The 15,659-nt window shown below is 42.4% G+C and overlaps 1 long non-coding RNA gene across 1 annotated transcript; it reads left to right on the top strand.

Annotated features, from left to right (window-relative positions):
* The first annotated feature begins 9,958 nt into the window (after nucleotides 1-9,958).
* Nucleotides 9,959-12,592, top strand: LOC116555168. Its single transcript, XR_004270406.1, has 2 exons — nucleotides 9,959-10,399; nucleotides 12,047-12,592. It is a non-coding gene; the product is annotated as an uncharacterized LOC116555168 (long non-coding RNA).
* Nucleotides 12,593-15,659: the final 3,067 nt, after the last annotated feature.

Raw genomic sequence — 15,659 nt, 5'->3', positions numbered from 1 at the left:
CAAAGATTGTCAGGCATTGTAGCAGCAGTGGGAACACAGGGTAATGACAGGCTTACCCTGCCCTCACAGTTAATATTCCAGTAGGTATGACTGATACTTTACAAGGAAACAAATGAGATATTTTCTTTTTTTCTTTCTTTCTTTTTTAGATGAAGTCTAAAAAAGACTCCTCTGTTGCCAGGCTGGAGTGCAGTGACACAACCTTGGCTCACTGCAATCTCTGCCTCTTGGGATTCAAGCCATTCTCCTGCCTCAGCCTCCCAAGTAGCTAGGATTACAGGTGTATGCCACCACACCCAGCTAATTTTTAGTAAAGACAGGGTTTTACCATGTTGGCCGGGATGGTGTCAATCTCCTGACCTTGTGATCTTCCCACCTTGGCCTCCCAAAGTGCTGGGATTATAGACTTGAACCACTGTGCCCAGCCGAGATATTTTCATATAGTAGTAACTGCTATATAAGAACAAGGAGATCTGTGAGATTGGAGAATGACTAAAGGTGAGATGGGGATGAAGAGCAACAGATAGCCCTCACTTCTTTTTGCCTTCTGCCCATGCTACCACATTTCAATGTGTTTTTAGGAAGTATTCCACCCTACTGTCCAAGTGCAGGAAGGATTTGAAGGATTTGGAATGGCTGGTCTGGATAAATCTCTGCCCACAAGACTGGACTTTATGGAATCGGCAGGGCTGCTCTTTATATAGCTGGCTTAAAATCATCACCACTAGCTGAGTGACTCTGAAGGCTATTTAATCCCTGAGAAACTCAGTTTTCTTCTCTTCAAAATAAAAAAATAACAGAAAGTTATGAGGACTAGATAAGGTAAGGCATATAAATTTCTTAGCCTTTAGGAAGTATTCAATACATGGTTTGCTTCTAATTAATTGATAAGTTATAGGCTTAGTATTGATCTTGGTGTGAATTAAGAAAAGGTGGAAATCTTTGCTCTTGTTGGATCAGGGGGAAGAGCAGGAAGGGAAACCTTTGCTGAATCTGACCTTAAATGAGGTTGTTGCCAACTAGAAGGAAATTTAAATCATTTTGCCCTATACCAGAACCCTAAAACAGGAAATGTGTGGCTTTTGCCTCAAAATCAAGCTTAGGTTCCTTCTTTTAGTACAGAAGTCTATAAGTTAACATTAGCCTGACACTCTTAGAATAGCATTGTTCCTTGGAACCACATTTCAGGTTTGCAGCCCTTGTCCAGGATAAAGAATTCTGGCATAGGTATAAAAGCACCTGAATTCAATTCCTTTCTCTGCCAGTTACCATGATCTTGGGGAAAAAAACCTCAGCCCTCAATTTTTCAGTAGCTTTATCTGTAAAATGGAGATGATACAAAACGAAATAAAGAATCCATGGGTGATTTGAAAACTACAAAGTGCTGCACGGTGCAGAAGACCATCATGGCATCTGTTACATGTGAACATGAGGAAAGGAGTATGTCTATTCAGAACACTGGGGCATGTTGCTTGCTCTCACAGTTCTTCATTTCTAAGTGGGCATAGTACCTTTAGTCTTTCAAAACGATACCTAGCATAGAGTGTGTGCCATGTGAGTGTCACTGGTACAGTTACTGTTCCTGTTCTCTGGCCGTCTTCTTGGGCCGAGGATTGAGCCTTATAATTTTCACACAAAGAGTTTTTTACTGTACAAGTTTACAGTAGTATAGAGAGCAAGGCTTTGGGATCAGATGGCTGGGGTTTAAAGCCTCCTCTGCTACTTATTTTCTGTATGGCTTTGGGTGACTTCCTTAATTCCTCTGAGCTTTAATTTTCATAGCTGTAAAACAGGACTAATGATACTGTCACCTTACAGGGTTGTTTTTATAACAAATTAAAACACTATATGTAAATTTCTTACATGGTGCTGGCATGTAGTAAGAACGATCAATAACTGGTAGTTATTAAACTTGCGATTTTTCTAATCAGACAATATTAGCTATGACTTAAAACAGATGAGCCTGTTAGAGCTTGAATTAGAGCGTGATTCTGAACAAACACAGAAAGTAATTTCTAGCTTCCTTTAAACTCACCTATACCACACTGAAATCTCACTCTTTCGCATATGAAAGACTTTGCAACCAAGACATTGACAATGATATTCTTTTTGACTATGAGCCCTTTAGGTTAAAATTTTGAATCTCATTTATTTTTAATGGGTTTCTTTGCAAAATACCCAGCGTATGTCAAGGACATTGGTAATCCCATGTTTTTCAGAATAAGCAGGAAATTGGTTTCAGCCAATGGAGAGAAAAAGTAGTTTGATCCTCTTCCTGGAGTTACCACATAGCATTTATTAATAGCTCTGTAAACGATGTGGAACACAGTATCAGCTTGCTGTTCAAAATATGACAAAAGTTTATGAGAAGTTGCTTAGGAAAAACAAGATCTAGTCATTAGAAATCTGACACTGGTCGATAGTACATTTATTCCAAGTCTCCATAAATCACAAACAAATGAAACTTCTATTGTGATCACTGTTCCAGATCTAAAAGACCCTCCCCTTACTTTGGTAGAAATTAAGTACATTTTAGGAAGCCCAGTATTTTTTTCCTCTACCAATAGAGGCTAATTACAAAATTTCCCAAGAAATAATAAATATTAAACTCTAATCAACAGATGTGACACAAGATAAATAAGCACATAACTTAGCTTTCATTCCCTATGTAGGGCACATGTTTATCTTTAATTATCTCCAACCTGGGAATGGCATAAATGTTATCTGTTTTATTTATTATTTGTATCTAGAGTGACACCACATTTTGATTTTGCCCAGGACAGTCTCCGCTCAAGCTGTTGTCCCAGATTAATTATTAATTACTCTCCTTTTACTCCGAAAAGTATTCTACTTTTGATGGTAAATAAGGACTTCACTTCCTTAAAATTTTATTTTATTTTTTTTAAAAAAAGACAGATTTAAGAAAGCCATTAGAGCAAGGGTAAAATATGGGCTAAGTGGGGCTAATGAGAAGAAAAAAATATTGAATTAATATTAGTTTCAAAAGATGCAGATAGTTTCTATAATTGAACATAATACAATTCTAAACTTCCTGACAGCCAAGTAAGAAAGGGAGAAATAGCACTGGTTTCATATCTTTCATGATGCAATGAAGGAAAGAAGCCTAGTTTTTCAGAAGAGATGAACTTTTTCTAGTACTAAACTCTAAGAAGAACTTAACATACTGCCTTTCTATAAGAATTATCAGACAATGGTTAGTGACTTCAGCAATAATATTTCAAAAGATACAGCGACATTCTCTGATAGTTTCTTTTAACCCGATGTCCACAGCATTAAAATTGTGGTTCTGTAAACTCTAAGAGGAGAGACAATAATATAGTCCCTTTTTGTAGTTTTCTGAGAGATCTGACCTGATTCAAATTAACCTGATTTGTTAATTTTTAGAATGTCTCTATTGGTAATTTTAAAAAAGCATCTTTTATCCATTAATCATCAGTTAACTTGAACCAGAATCAAAACACTGCAAAGGACTTGACCACTGTTCTCCAGAATCTGCAAACAATTTGGTGAGAGCTCTAAGGCAGTGATTGTTCTCAGTTGAGATGATTTGCTCCCCAGCAGATATCTCACAACATCTAGAGACGCTGTCGCTACTTGGAGTAAGAAGGCACTCATTAGGCCGGGCATGGTGGCTAGCGCCTGTAATCCCAACACTTGGGAGGCTGAGGCGGGCAAATCATGAGATCAGGAGTTCGAGACCAGCCTCACCAACATGGTAAAACCCCATCTCTACTAAAAATACAAAAAATTAACTGGGTGTAGTGGTGGGCGTCTGTAATCCCAGCTGCTCAGGAGGCTGAGGCAGAAGAATCGTTTGAGCCCAGGAGGCAGAGGTTGCAGTGAGCCAACATTATGCCACTGTACTTCAGCCCTAGAAAAAAAAAAAAAAAAAAAAAAAAGAAGGCACTCATTAGATGCACAATCCTGGCATCTAGTGAGTAGAGACCAAGGATGCTGCTAAACTTTCTGTAATGTACAAGACAGACCCCCAGAATAAAGAATTATCCAGCCTAAAATATCAATAGTGCCGAGACTAAGAAACCCTGCCATAGGGTACTGTTAGAAGAAGGAATGCCGACATCATTTTTAGCTGGAGTAAAAGAAAAAAAAACCTCACGGGGAAGAGGACATTGGGCTGGAGTCCTCCATCCCACCCAGTGGAGCTGGTGGATGTCTCTCCCCAAGCTCAACAAATGTCAGGAAAAAAAACATAAGAAGAGGCAAGTCATGTGAAAATGCAATTCACAAAGGGAATTGTGGATAAACTCATGTAACCAGAAAGGAGGAAGAATCCATGTAGAGCACTAAGAAAGAAAGCCAGATAGCACATGCAAATTCAGGACAGAGTTTCTGTTCTGACGTTATGCTCCAAGATCCCTAAATATTGCTGGTATTTTTTAAAACCATACAAATCAAGGGCAGCATAAACTTTTATGTTCCCAGAGATGGTCTTTGAAATACTGTCAAATATTGTATGCGTGGATATGTGCATATTTTGCTTCCTCTCCTCCACATCATTTTTTACCACTTACATAATAGGGATTCCTTGGAACTCAGTTTTATATCACATTAAATTTAAAAATGGGTGCCTACTTAAAAATACAACCTATCAAGGCACAGAAAATTCTGAACCACTGCTGTAATGAATACATCATAGGAATCTCCATTAAGAAATATTATTCTGACCTAGTTCTCTGTGTCATGCTGCAGATTGTCCTTCTCTTGACTCATGGAATGCTTTGTGAGAAAGGACTACAAAGCTGGGTCCCTCGATATTAGCCATTTCACCCTTCAAAGTTCAGCCAGGAGTGGGACAGAACCCTCGTCACCATGTCGACATGTTTACATCTGGCGTAGGAAAATACTGCTGTTGCCCAATTTGGCTTCCCAGTCCATTCACTTGCCTGGAGACATATATTTTATGCTTTCCTTTGATGATTTACAAATAAATTAGCGTGATTCACTAAGATCTGCCAGCATATATGCATTACTGGAGAAATCTGAGATGTTGAAAAAGTATTGTAATTTATTATATCCCAAACTTTCTTAAGAAAGTTTCTTAAGAACCAAATAAATATCATCAGCTAGTTTATATACCTGACATATTTATTGCAGCATTCCCGCTGAGCACTTCCCATTGTCACGTGTTCTCACACATTGTTTTCGCAAATTGTGTTTTGAAAGAAGTCAAGGGAAATTCAGGCCAGAGAAGCAAGATGTTATCTTTTGGAAAGGATGAGCCCACTCTTATGGAAGAGGATAATCCATTCAGAGGTTTGTGAAGCCAGTATCCTCCGGTGGGTGTGATAAATCCACAGCGTCTGAATCCAGGATTTTGCACTGGGACCTTGAAGCTGCATGAACAATTTAGTCATGTTCCAAATAAACACAGTGTATCATTATTATTATTGGATAAACATGAACATCTGTTAGGTCAAGTCTGCCCTGTTTCCTTAAAGGCAACTGGAGTCCCTGAACTTTGTTCTCATATGTCTATTACAGATGGATCTGAGATGGGTGTGTAATGCCAGAGCAGCTTCTTGATCATCTCTGTGTTTGGAAACCAGATTTTAAAAATAAAAGAAAATCGGCCAGGCACAGTGCCTGTAATCGTAACACTTTGGGAGGCTAAGGTGAGCAGATCACAAGGTCAGGAGATTGAGACCGTCCCAGCTAACCTGGTGAAACCCCATCTCTACTAAAAATACAAAAAAATTTAGCTGGACATGGTGTCATGCGCCTGTAGTCCTAGCTACTCAGTAGGCTGAAGCAGGAGAATTGCTTGAACCCGAGAGTCGGAGGTTGCAGTGAGCCAAGATCATGCCACTGCATTCCAGCATGGGCGACAGAGCAGGACACCGTCTCAAAATAAATAAATAAATAAAAAAGCCACCTGCTCATTTCAGGTGGGTCACATGCGTAGAGAGCACCAGAGACTACGGTTGCCTTCTCAATCCCATCAACAGAGCTATTTTTAAAAGATGAGAATATTTGAGTCAGCCCCCTTCTTCATTTTTAAAGCGATGTTGTGCATATTTTAAGTAATTATTTGGGGCGAGAGGAATCTAAATGTCACCATTCTCTTGTCCTAACTCAGCCTGGTACCATCCCAGCTGTCACTGAGTGGGGACAGAATACAGAGGATGATTTCTCACCAGGCTGAATCAGCAGTTTGCCAGTTTGCAGCAGGTTACAACTGTAAGAGACTTTACAAGCGTCTAGTCCTACCCCTCATTTTTCAGATAAGACATTGATACGATCCGCGAGAGATCATGCACCTAGTTAGTGGCAGAGCTTTGCCCAAGGCCAGGAAATAAAATCTATCTTTCTGGAGCAGCATTCATCGATTTGCACTTACTGAGTACCTTTTACAGGCCCAGCAACTAAACTGGGATGCAAAACCTGGCCCTCAACTTGCTTACCATCTGGCTGTGCTTCAGGACTTGATCATCACTGAGCCAGGATGTGCAAGGATACAGGAAGTATCCTTGTAACAACCCTCGCTTTTACCATATCCAAGAATTCTCTCCAGTTCCTCCCTGTGTTATTCAGGAAGACTGAAGGCCACTTAATTAAGTTTTACAAAGAGGGCCCCTGGTGACTATGTAAATACTTAGCTCATCACTACATTGTGAAAATTAGGAAAGCATCCTCGTACTTCATGGAGGAGGACCCGACTTGTAAAGATACCTGAAGTACTAACAGCATCTTTTTGCCTAAATTAAGTCAATGATGCCTCATAGAGGTTTAGCAACAAGGATACCCGAAGGGGGAGCTCTTCTGATTTGGAACTGAATTGAATGGACTGGTTGATCAAACCCAAAAGCACAAGTGTTTTGGAGCTGCATTTAGTAGCAGAGTCAAAGGAAGATAATCGGAGAGCCACACAGAAATTGTTAATCTTCGTCACCCTGTATTATTTGCCTATTGGGTGCTGATGAAATGCTGACAGCATTGGGCGGGGGAGGTTGGGGGAGTGAGTATTACAAAACGTGCAAACACGCAGACATTTACCAAAGATCAAGTTCCAAGATGTAAAAATCAAACAAAAAAGAATTTCTCCTAATTTGACTCCCAAAAGACCTGAAAAGCATTTCAAACGTGTCCAGTAAGGCATCAAAAATAATTATCCCAGAGAGGAATCACTCCCTTGGTTGTTTTGATGTAATTCTGTCTATAAACAAATTTTCTAAACCACTGCCTTGGCTTCCTTTAAAAGGTCTCTAGAACAAAAGTACTTTGGGTGACCCCAGGATTACTGAGCAACAGTAACCAAGGATGTGGATGGGGCTGAAAAAGATAAAAACAGATGAGGCACTTTTTGATGTCAGAACTAAAATAATGTATAATTAAAATGGAATAAAATGCAGAAGTTTAGAAACAAAGAAATAATCCTATCAAGAAAATTAGCAAGCTCATTTAAGAGAACGTTAAGATTTTTTTTAAAGTATCCTATAAAATCACTCTTATGCTACCCAGATGGCTCTAGGAGGTGACTTCCTCATGTAATTAAAATTCGCTGTCCTCCTCTTTTCCTCCTCCTTCCCTCCTCCTCCTCCTCTTTTTTTCCACAATAATAGTTACTGTTATCAGCCATCACTAATTGAGTGCCTAGGCTCTCTCGTACATTCCCTGCACTTCTCACAGCAGCCATTTCAATTAGAGGTTGTTCACCATTTCTTAGATGAGGAAATGGATGCTGGGAGGTTTGGGTTTCCCACAGTTAGCCATCTAGAATGCGGTGTAGCCAGAGCAGCAGTCTTTAGTTTGGAGGACACAGCATCAGAATTCCAGAAGGAAGTGAGGTGAACGTAAGGAAACAGGGAACCCCTTTGGCACCAGTGCTTGGGATAGCTTATGCTCTGAGTCAAACCTACTGTGCGATCCAATCATGCCAATGTCCACAGGCCCAAGTACAATTAAATTGCATTGACACAGAATCTGTTTCCACCATACAATGTCAACTGAAGTCTGACCCACCTTCTTCTTGTTTGTATCAAATTTCTAGCGTACCTTCTTAGTACAATAGTTGTGCTGTGTCCCTGAAATTGATTTGTTGTTATTGTTGTTGTTAAATATAGTGAACAGCATTGCCAGTGCTCTGTTGGGGAGTTACAAAAAGAAGTTGCTATTTCCAGGAATCCCAAGGTGGTGTTTTTCTTCTTCACTATCATTCCTCTCTCTCCAAACTTGAATTTTCATCTGCCAGGGTTGAGTGGAGCAGGAGTGGAATGCATGAGCACACCAATATCATATTTCAATAAAGCAAGAGCCAGCTCTACTGAAATGTCCACTTGGGTTTTTAACATGGTAGCGCTCAGAAGATCTCAGAGCTAGGCTATTTCTGATGGTCACAAGGGGAAGAAAATGTAGAGGTTTCTGCATTTATAAAACCCAGAGGCTCATAAGTACTATTGAATTAAGCGAGCCAGACTGTGTGTTGCTGAAGTCTTCATCCTTTCTGTGCTCTTAACATGAATCCTGTCTCTGCTTTTCCCTTTCACAGTGACCTCCCATTTACTGAGCTGGTCCTTCTCACTCTCACCTCTCCCTTCCCCACCCTTCATCTCACAAGCAATCCTGAAGGACTGAGCTAATGGAATATTACAAAGAAAAAAGGAAAATAACTTCACAGGGGCAAATTTGCACCTTCCACATTCATTAAAAGACAGAATTCCATTAGGGTTGATTTTCTAGGTTTCTTTTATAGTTAGGAAGAGAGAGGTGTTAGATATCCCAGGCAGGGAGTCAGAAGCTGAAAGCTGAAACAGTTCTGCCAGTTTGAGAACCTCAGGAAGAGAGCCAGGGCTATGCAGTCAGGCATTTGGGATCATATCCCTTCTAAGAAATGTGCCTTGGTTCCAGTTACTCCTTTATCTCTGGCAACAAGCACCAGGGTCATGAACTAATAAGGACTGTGGGTGGAACTTGGAGCCAGAGCCAGAGGATGTCCCGCCCTGCCTGTCAGGGTTTAACCCAAAAAAACAAGAGCAGCGTTCCTCACCCAGGATACCCTTAGAGGGTTAGAAGCAAGCAGCTTCCCACTTGGTCCAGCTTTCTTCTGCACCCCTTCAGGATACATAACTGAAGCTGTGGGGCTTCATTTGGGCCATTTGGCCTCTGTGCGGCAAGCAGCCATTGGCAGGCTAGCAATAGCAGAAAGTTACCAAGGATCAAGAGCAGCTACCTTTCATAGATGGTCCTTAACTGACTGGCACCGTGTAACATTTTTCTTAGATTATTTCATTTGATTCTCACAACAATCCTGGGTGAAAAGTCATTTTAAAATCCTAATTTTATAAATGAGACATGGAGAGCTTGTCATTTGTCCAGAGTCCCACAGCTAGAAAATGGCAGAGCTGGCCAGGCCCAATGGCTCACACTTATAATCCCAGTCCTTCAGGAAGCCGAGGCAGGTGGATCACGAGGTCAGGAGATTGAGTCCATCCTGGCCAACATGATGAAACCCTGTCTCTACTAAAAATACAACAATTAGCTGGATGTGGTAGTGTGTGCCTGGGGTTCCAGCTACTTGGGAGGCTGAGGCACAAGAATCGCTTAAACCCAAGAGGCAGAGTTTGCAGCGAGCCAGGATCATGTCACTGATACTCCAGCCTGATGACAGAACAAGACTCCATCTCAAAAAGAAAAAGAAAAGGCAGAGCTCAGGTTGAAGGGATTCTAAAGCCTTTGATGTTAACTGTTACAGCATCTGAGAGGAGTGAGTAAATCATCCAGGTACCAGTGCTAGTCAAGGTCCTGTGGAAACTCTTTCAAATGGGGCAATCAAAGAACACTTAATGAGCAGTCTGTTGTTTTTGTTTTTGTTTTGAGACAGTCTCATTCTGTCGCTCGGGCTGGAGTGAGGCGGCACAACCTCCGCCTCCCAGGTTCAAGCAATTCTCCTGCCTCAGCCTCCCAAGTAGCTGTGACTACAGGCATACACCACCATGCCCAGCTAATTTTTATATTTTTAGTAGAGGTGGGGTTTCACCACATTGGCCAGGGTGTAATGATGGGTCTATTTTAAAAGGTGTGGTCAGGATTAAGGGAAACCAGTGAGGGGTAGTGAAGTTCCCTGGCTCTAGACACTGTTACCATCCCTGTGGCTGAGAGAGGAGGGAAGAGGAGAGAGGGGTTCTGGAACCCAGACAGAGGAATTGAAGTTGCTGGAGAGAGTGGAGAAGCCTGCTGTAGAGAAAGGCCGAACTGCAGAAAGGAACATGGTCGACTTGAGCTGACTTGGCAGGGAAGGAGCCAAGGTACACATAGCCTGACCTCATTCTTCTTTCTCCCTCCAGGCTCTGCCACTATTTCCCATTGGCCAAACCCTACTAGAAGAGAAAGGCTAAGAAGCCCGCTGGTGCCATCCATACAGGTTAGCCTCCAGGGCCCAGACTAGGATGAAAAAAGGCAGGGATGTGTTGAGGGAGCATTGTATATCTGAAAATAATTTTATTCCAGCCTTTTCTTGACTGACATTTAGCTGTTTATATGATTATACATTGAACATAATTTTTTCTCAGACTTTGCAGACATTGCTCTTTGCTGCTAACTTCTAGCATTGCTTTTGAGAAATCCAAATCCACTGTGAGTCTTGAACCAGTATGTGCAACTAGCATTTTCTCTCTAGAAGTTGATAGGATCTTCTCTTCATGAGTTCACTGAACTGCCCAAGTCAGTTCCCAATAATCCTTGTTAAAAAAGAAAGAATCTGGCCGTACACAGTGGCTTACGCCTGTAATCCCAACACTTTGGGAGGTCAAAGCGAGTGGATCATGAGGTCAGGAGTTCGAGACCAGCCTGGGCAAGATGATGAAATCCCATCTTTACCAAAAAATACAAAAATTAGTCGAGTGCCGTGGCAGGCACCTGTAATCCCAGCTACTTGGGAGGCTGAGGCAGGAGAATCGCTTGAATCCAGGAGGCAGAGGTTGCGGTGAGCCAAGATCGCGCCACTGCACTCTAGCCTGGGTGACAGAGCAAGACTCCGACTCAAAAAAAGAAAAAAAGAATCCATCTATTTAGCAAATGATCTAAACAAATTTTAGAATGATAACTTACAAGGACAGAAAAAGATATTACTTATTGATAAGTGAAGAAATCACTTTTCCCTTCAGGCAGAATTTAGAACACAAGCTAATATAGGTCTTGAATTGTAAATCCTGTTGTAAGAGGCATTCTTTGGGCAAATAATGTTAACGATGGGAAGAAAACAATTCATGATTGCGGCAGCATCCAGAGTAAGTTTTCTCCTCAGCATCTAAAATACCTTAGTTATCCTGTTCTCACACGAAATTGCTACTGGGATTCCCAAACACGGACCCAGGTTAGCACTAAACAACGCGTGTCTCTAGAGCAACAGACCCTTCAAAAAGCCGACCTACTAGACATTTCTCTGATAAAAATCATGTGCTTTTTTCTTACTGAGTTTACTATTTTATGGAAATAAATGTTAGCTGGGAAGAGAATGTGCCTTGTTATAGGAACCCACCATTCAGTAAGTTGTAACCCAGACACAGAACAATTGGTGACGGAGACTCTTTTGTGAGCTGTGGCTCCTCATGGAGCCCAAGTTGTTTGGAAGGAGATGATTTCCACAGTCTGTGAACACTGAAGATGAGACTGGCTTGGGGCCACACGCCAAACTTCACAGCCAGTAAGAGCTGCTTCCATCAACCCACAGCAGCTCTGACTTTTTAAATCAATTAATTTATTTATTTGAGACGGAGTTCCACTCTTGTTGCCCAGGCTGGAGTGCAATGGCACAATCTCAGCTCGCTGCAACTTCCACCTCCCAGGCTCAAGTGATTCTCTTGCCTCAGCCTCCCAAGTAGGTGGGATTACAGGCACGTGCCACCACACCTGGCTAATGTTTGTATTTTTAGTAGAGACGGGGTTTCTCCATGTTGGTCAGGCTGGTATTGAACTTCCAACCTCAGGTAATCCACACCCCTGGACTTCCCAAAGTGTTGGGATTACAGGCGTGAGCCACTGCACCCAGCCTATATATTTTTAACAATAGAAAAGAAACTACCACAGGGAAGAGAGAGAACAATGGCGTTTTGATAAATGGAACAAAGATAGAGTGTGACTGACAATTCAGGTCAGAAGGAGAATTAAGGCACAGGAAGACTGACGTCTGCCGGCCTCCCTGCCAAGAAGCAAAAACTCAGGGGGAGGCGTCCAGCCACATGCGAACTGGCTCAACAGTGGCCATTGTGTTTCAGCAGTTTTGTCGGATGTTTTCTATAAAAGAGCATTTTTTCTTGGACTTGAAACATTCTTATATGCATGATCGACACATACAGTAGTATTTCTGAGACCTAAGGAAGGAAGAACCGGAGGGAGGTTGTGGGATTCCACTGAGAAATGTTCTCCTTTGTCTCCTCGGAGATCTTTGAAGATGGTTCAGATGAAGTTGCTGCCAGTGAAAGGAGCTAGGCTCAGAAACCTCTAGTTGCCCTTTCTAGACTTGTAATCCTCTGAAAAATGGAAATTAGGAAGCGTTCATTTATGACCTTGAAAAAAATCGTTTACAAAAGTATATTATAACGTATCAGTAAAACGAGCTGGAAAGAGGGTTTATGTGAAAGTTCATGTGAGAAACACAGCTATTAGCAGGCATGCCATTCCCCACCTTGACCCCAGCAGGAATGTGTAAATTGTAACATATGGAATGTAAGCCCTGACGAGATGTTTCATAAATCTGCCTGGCAATGAGCATCACAAGGCCCTGCATGAGAACAGGCCCCAGAAAGAGAGAGACAGTGAGTGTTGTGCCTGACAAGGTCTGATTTTAATAAGCTCAGACTCTGACAATCAAAAATTTCCACACAATATTCTTTAATAATATTGATTATTTCCTGACAAAGGGGGCACTTTTTCATGGGACCCAGCCCAGGTAATATGTACATCCATCCATTCATTCAGCCATTCAAGATGTATGTACTGAGGGCCTGCAATATGACAGATGACACGTCAGGCACTGCAGATACAGTGGAGGGCAGGAGGGACACTGTTGCCCCGTAGGGTTTACTATATGTAGGAAAACAGATATGAAACAAGTAATAGACTTTGAGACCAGCCTGGCCAACATAGTGAAACCCTGTCTGTACCCAAAATACAAAAATTAGCTGGGTCTGGTGGTGGCATATGCCTGTAATCCCATCTACTTGGGAGGCTGAGGCAGGAGAATTGCTTGAACCCAAGAGGTGGAGGTTGCAGTGAGCCAAGATTGCGCCATTGCACTCCAGCCTGGGTGACAAGAGCGAAACTCCATCCCACAAGAAAAGAATAATAATAATTTTAATTGCAGTTTTGATCAATGCTGTAAAGGAAAATAGCAGCACTCTGCCAAACTTTCTATATGCATGATCTCATTGAATCCTCTAACAATTCTCTGCAGTAGATACTACCATTAGCCCCATTTTAGACAGAAGAATACATGGACAGAGGAGACATGGAGGTTTACTTGTCTCACCCAAGGTCACACAGCTCTGGAGTGGTGGAGTTAGCATACAAAGTCAATGTGAGTCCACACCCCAAGTTCCTGACACTAATGCCCTTTTTTTTTATGAGCTGGGTGAGGAAGTGGGTGCTAATTTAGATTTGAGGTTAAAGAAAATACCTTTCAGGATGAGATTTTAGGCCAAGCCTCAAGGATAAGTAGGAATTAACTGGGCAAAAGATGGTAGCAGGAGTATTCCAGAATTAGGGAATCGCATGTCCAAAGGCCCTGAGGCAGGAAGGTGGTTGGCCGTGGTTGTTGATGTGGAGGCCAGTGTGACAGGATTGAGTGGTGTGTGGGATGAGGCTGGAGAGGCAGAAAGGAGTCAGAGTAGGTGGAGCCTTGAAAATCATGTTAAGATACCTTGAACTAAATCCTGAGCGGAGTGGCAGCTCCTGGAAGACTTGACTTTATCTGGGGCTGAGTGGTGTGGTTCCAGGCATAACTACTGCTGCAGCCAGGAAAAGAGATGTGTTCTCCCCATGGGAGACCGAGCTTGTTCCTGGGCTAGTAACTCACCCCTCCTTCCCAGCATCTTCTGTAGAAGTGAATGGATTCTATATACTTCTCCTTTAGCAGACTTCTGCCCCCGGAACGGTTAGAAGACAATGATATCAAGAAAAGACTGACAAATGCAGAAGTTCATTCAGCACTGAGATCTGCTTAATATTAATCTCAGTGGCCAGGCGCAGTGGCTTATGCCTGTAATCCCAGCACTTTGAGAGGCTGAGGCAGGTGGACCACCTGAGGTGAGGAGTTCGAGACCAGCCTGGCTAACATGGTGAAACTCTGTCACTACTAAAAATACAAAAATCAGCCAGGTGTGGTGGCACGTGCCTGTAATCCTAGCTACTTGGGAGGCTGAGGCAGGAGAATCACTTGAACTCAGAAGGCGGAGGTTGCAGTGAGCCAAAATATCATGCCACTGCACTCTAGCCTGGGCAACAGAGTGAGACTTGTCTCAAAAAAAAAAAAAAAAAAGTGTGTGTGTGTGTGTGTGTGTGTGTGTGTGTGTGTGTGTGTGTGTAAATCTCAGCTACCACCATTAATTTTGGCATTTCCCAAACTATGGGACCTCAATTAAAATTTAAAAAAAGATCCTAAACAAATTTTCATGTTAAAAGTAGTAGTTTTTTTCTTACATTCCTAAGACAGATATCTATTACTCTGTGTATTTGTTTTATCAGTTTTTTCCTTTATTCATTCATCAAAGATTTGCATATCTACTGTGGCAGACGTGAAACATACCGAAGTAAATAAGACTGGGGTCCCTGTGCTCTCAGGGCTAGACAGAGCCTCATCCCAGGGAGCACTTGCACCACCTGATGCCATCATCCCCTGGGGTAGGCAGAATAATGCCCTCTGCCAAGAGATCCATGCCATAGTTCCTGGAACCCAGGAATATGTTAGTTTACGTGGTGAAAGGGATATTGCAGATATGAATATGGCATGGGCTTTGAGATGGGGAGATTATCCTGGATTACCTGAGTGAGTCCAATGCAATCACAAGAGTTCTTTTATTTTTGTTTTTTGAGACGGGGTCTCACTCTGTGGCCCAGGCTGGAGTGCAGTGGTGGCAATCATGGCTCACTATAGCCACCACCTCCTCAGGCTCAGGTGATCCTCCCACCTCAGCCTCCTGAGTAGCTGGAAAGCTGGGACTGCAGGCAAGCCCCACCATCCTCAGCTAGTGTTTTTGTTTGTTTTTTTATTTGTTTTTGTTTTTGAGATGGAGTCTTGCTCTGTCACCCAGGCTGGAGTGCAGTGGTGCAATCTTGGTTCATCACAATCTCCGCTTTCCAGGTTCAGCCGATTCTCATGCCCCAGCCTCCCAAGTAGCTGGAATTACAGGTATGCACCACCACTCTTGGCTAATTTTGTATTTTAAGTAGAGATGGGGTTTCACCATGTTGGCTAGGCTGGTCTTGAACTCCTAACCTCAGGTGATCCACCTACCTCAACCACCCAAAGTGCTGGGATTACAGGCTTGAACTACTGTGCCAGGCTCAGTTTTTGTGTTTTTGTAGAGATGGGGTTTTGCTGTTGCCCAGGCTGGTCTCGAACTCCTGGGCTCAAGCCATCCATCTGCCTCGGCCTCTCAAAGTGCTGCAATTACATATGTGAGCCA

The sequence above is a fragment of the Sapajus apella genome, unplaced genomic scaffold (assembly GCF_009761245.1).
Source record: "Sapajus apella isolate SASKATOON/1434 unplaced genomic scaffold, GSC_monkey_1.0 scaffold14, whole genome shotgun sequence".
Lineage (NCBI taxonomy): Eukaryota > Metazoa > Chordata > Mammalia > Primates > Cebidae > Sapajus > Sapajus apella.
Note: the sequence above shows the minus strand (reverse complement) of the source record. Positions and strands in the feature narration are given on the sequence as shown.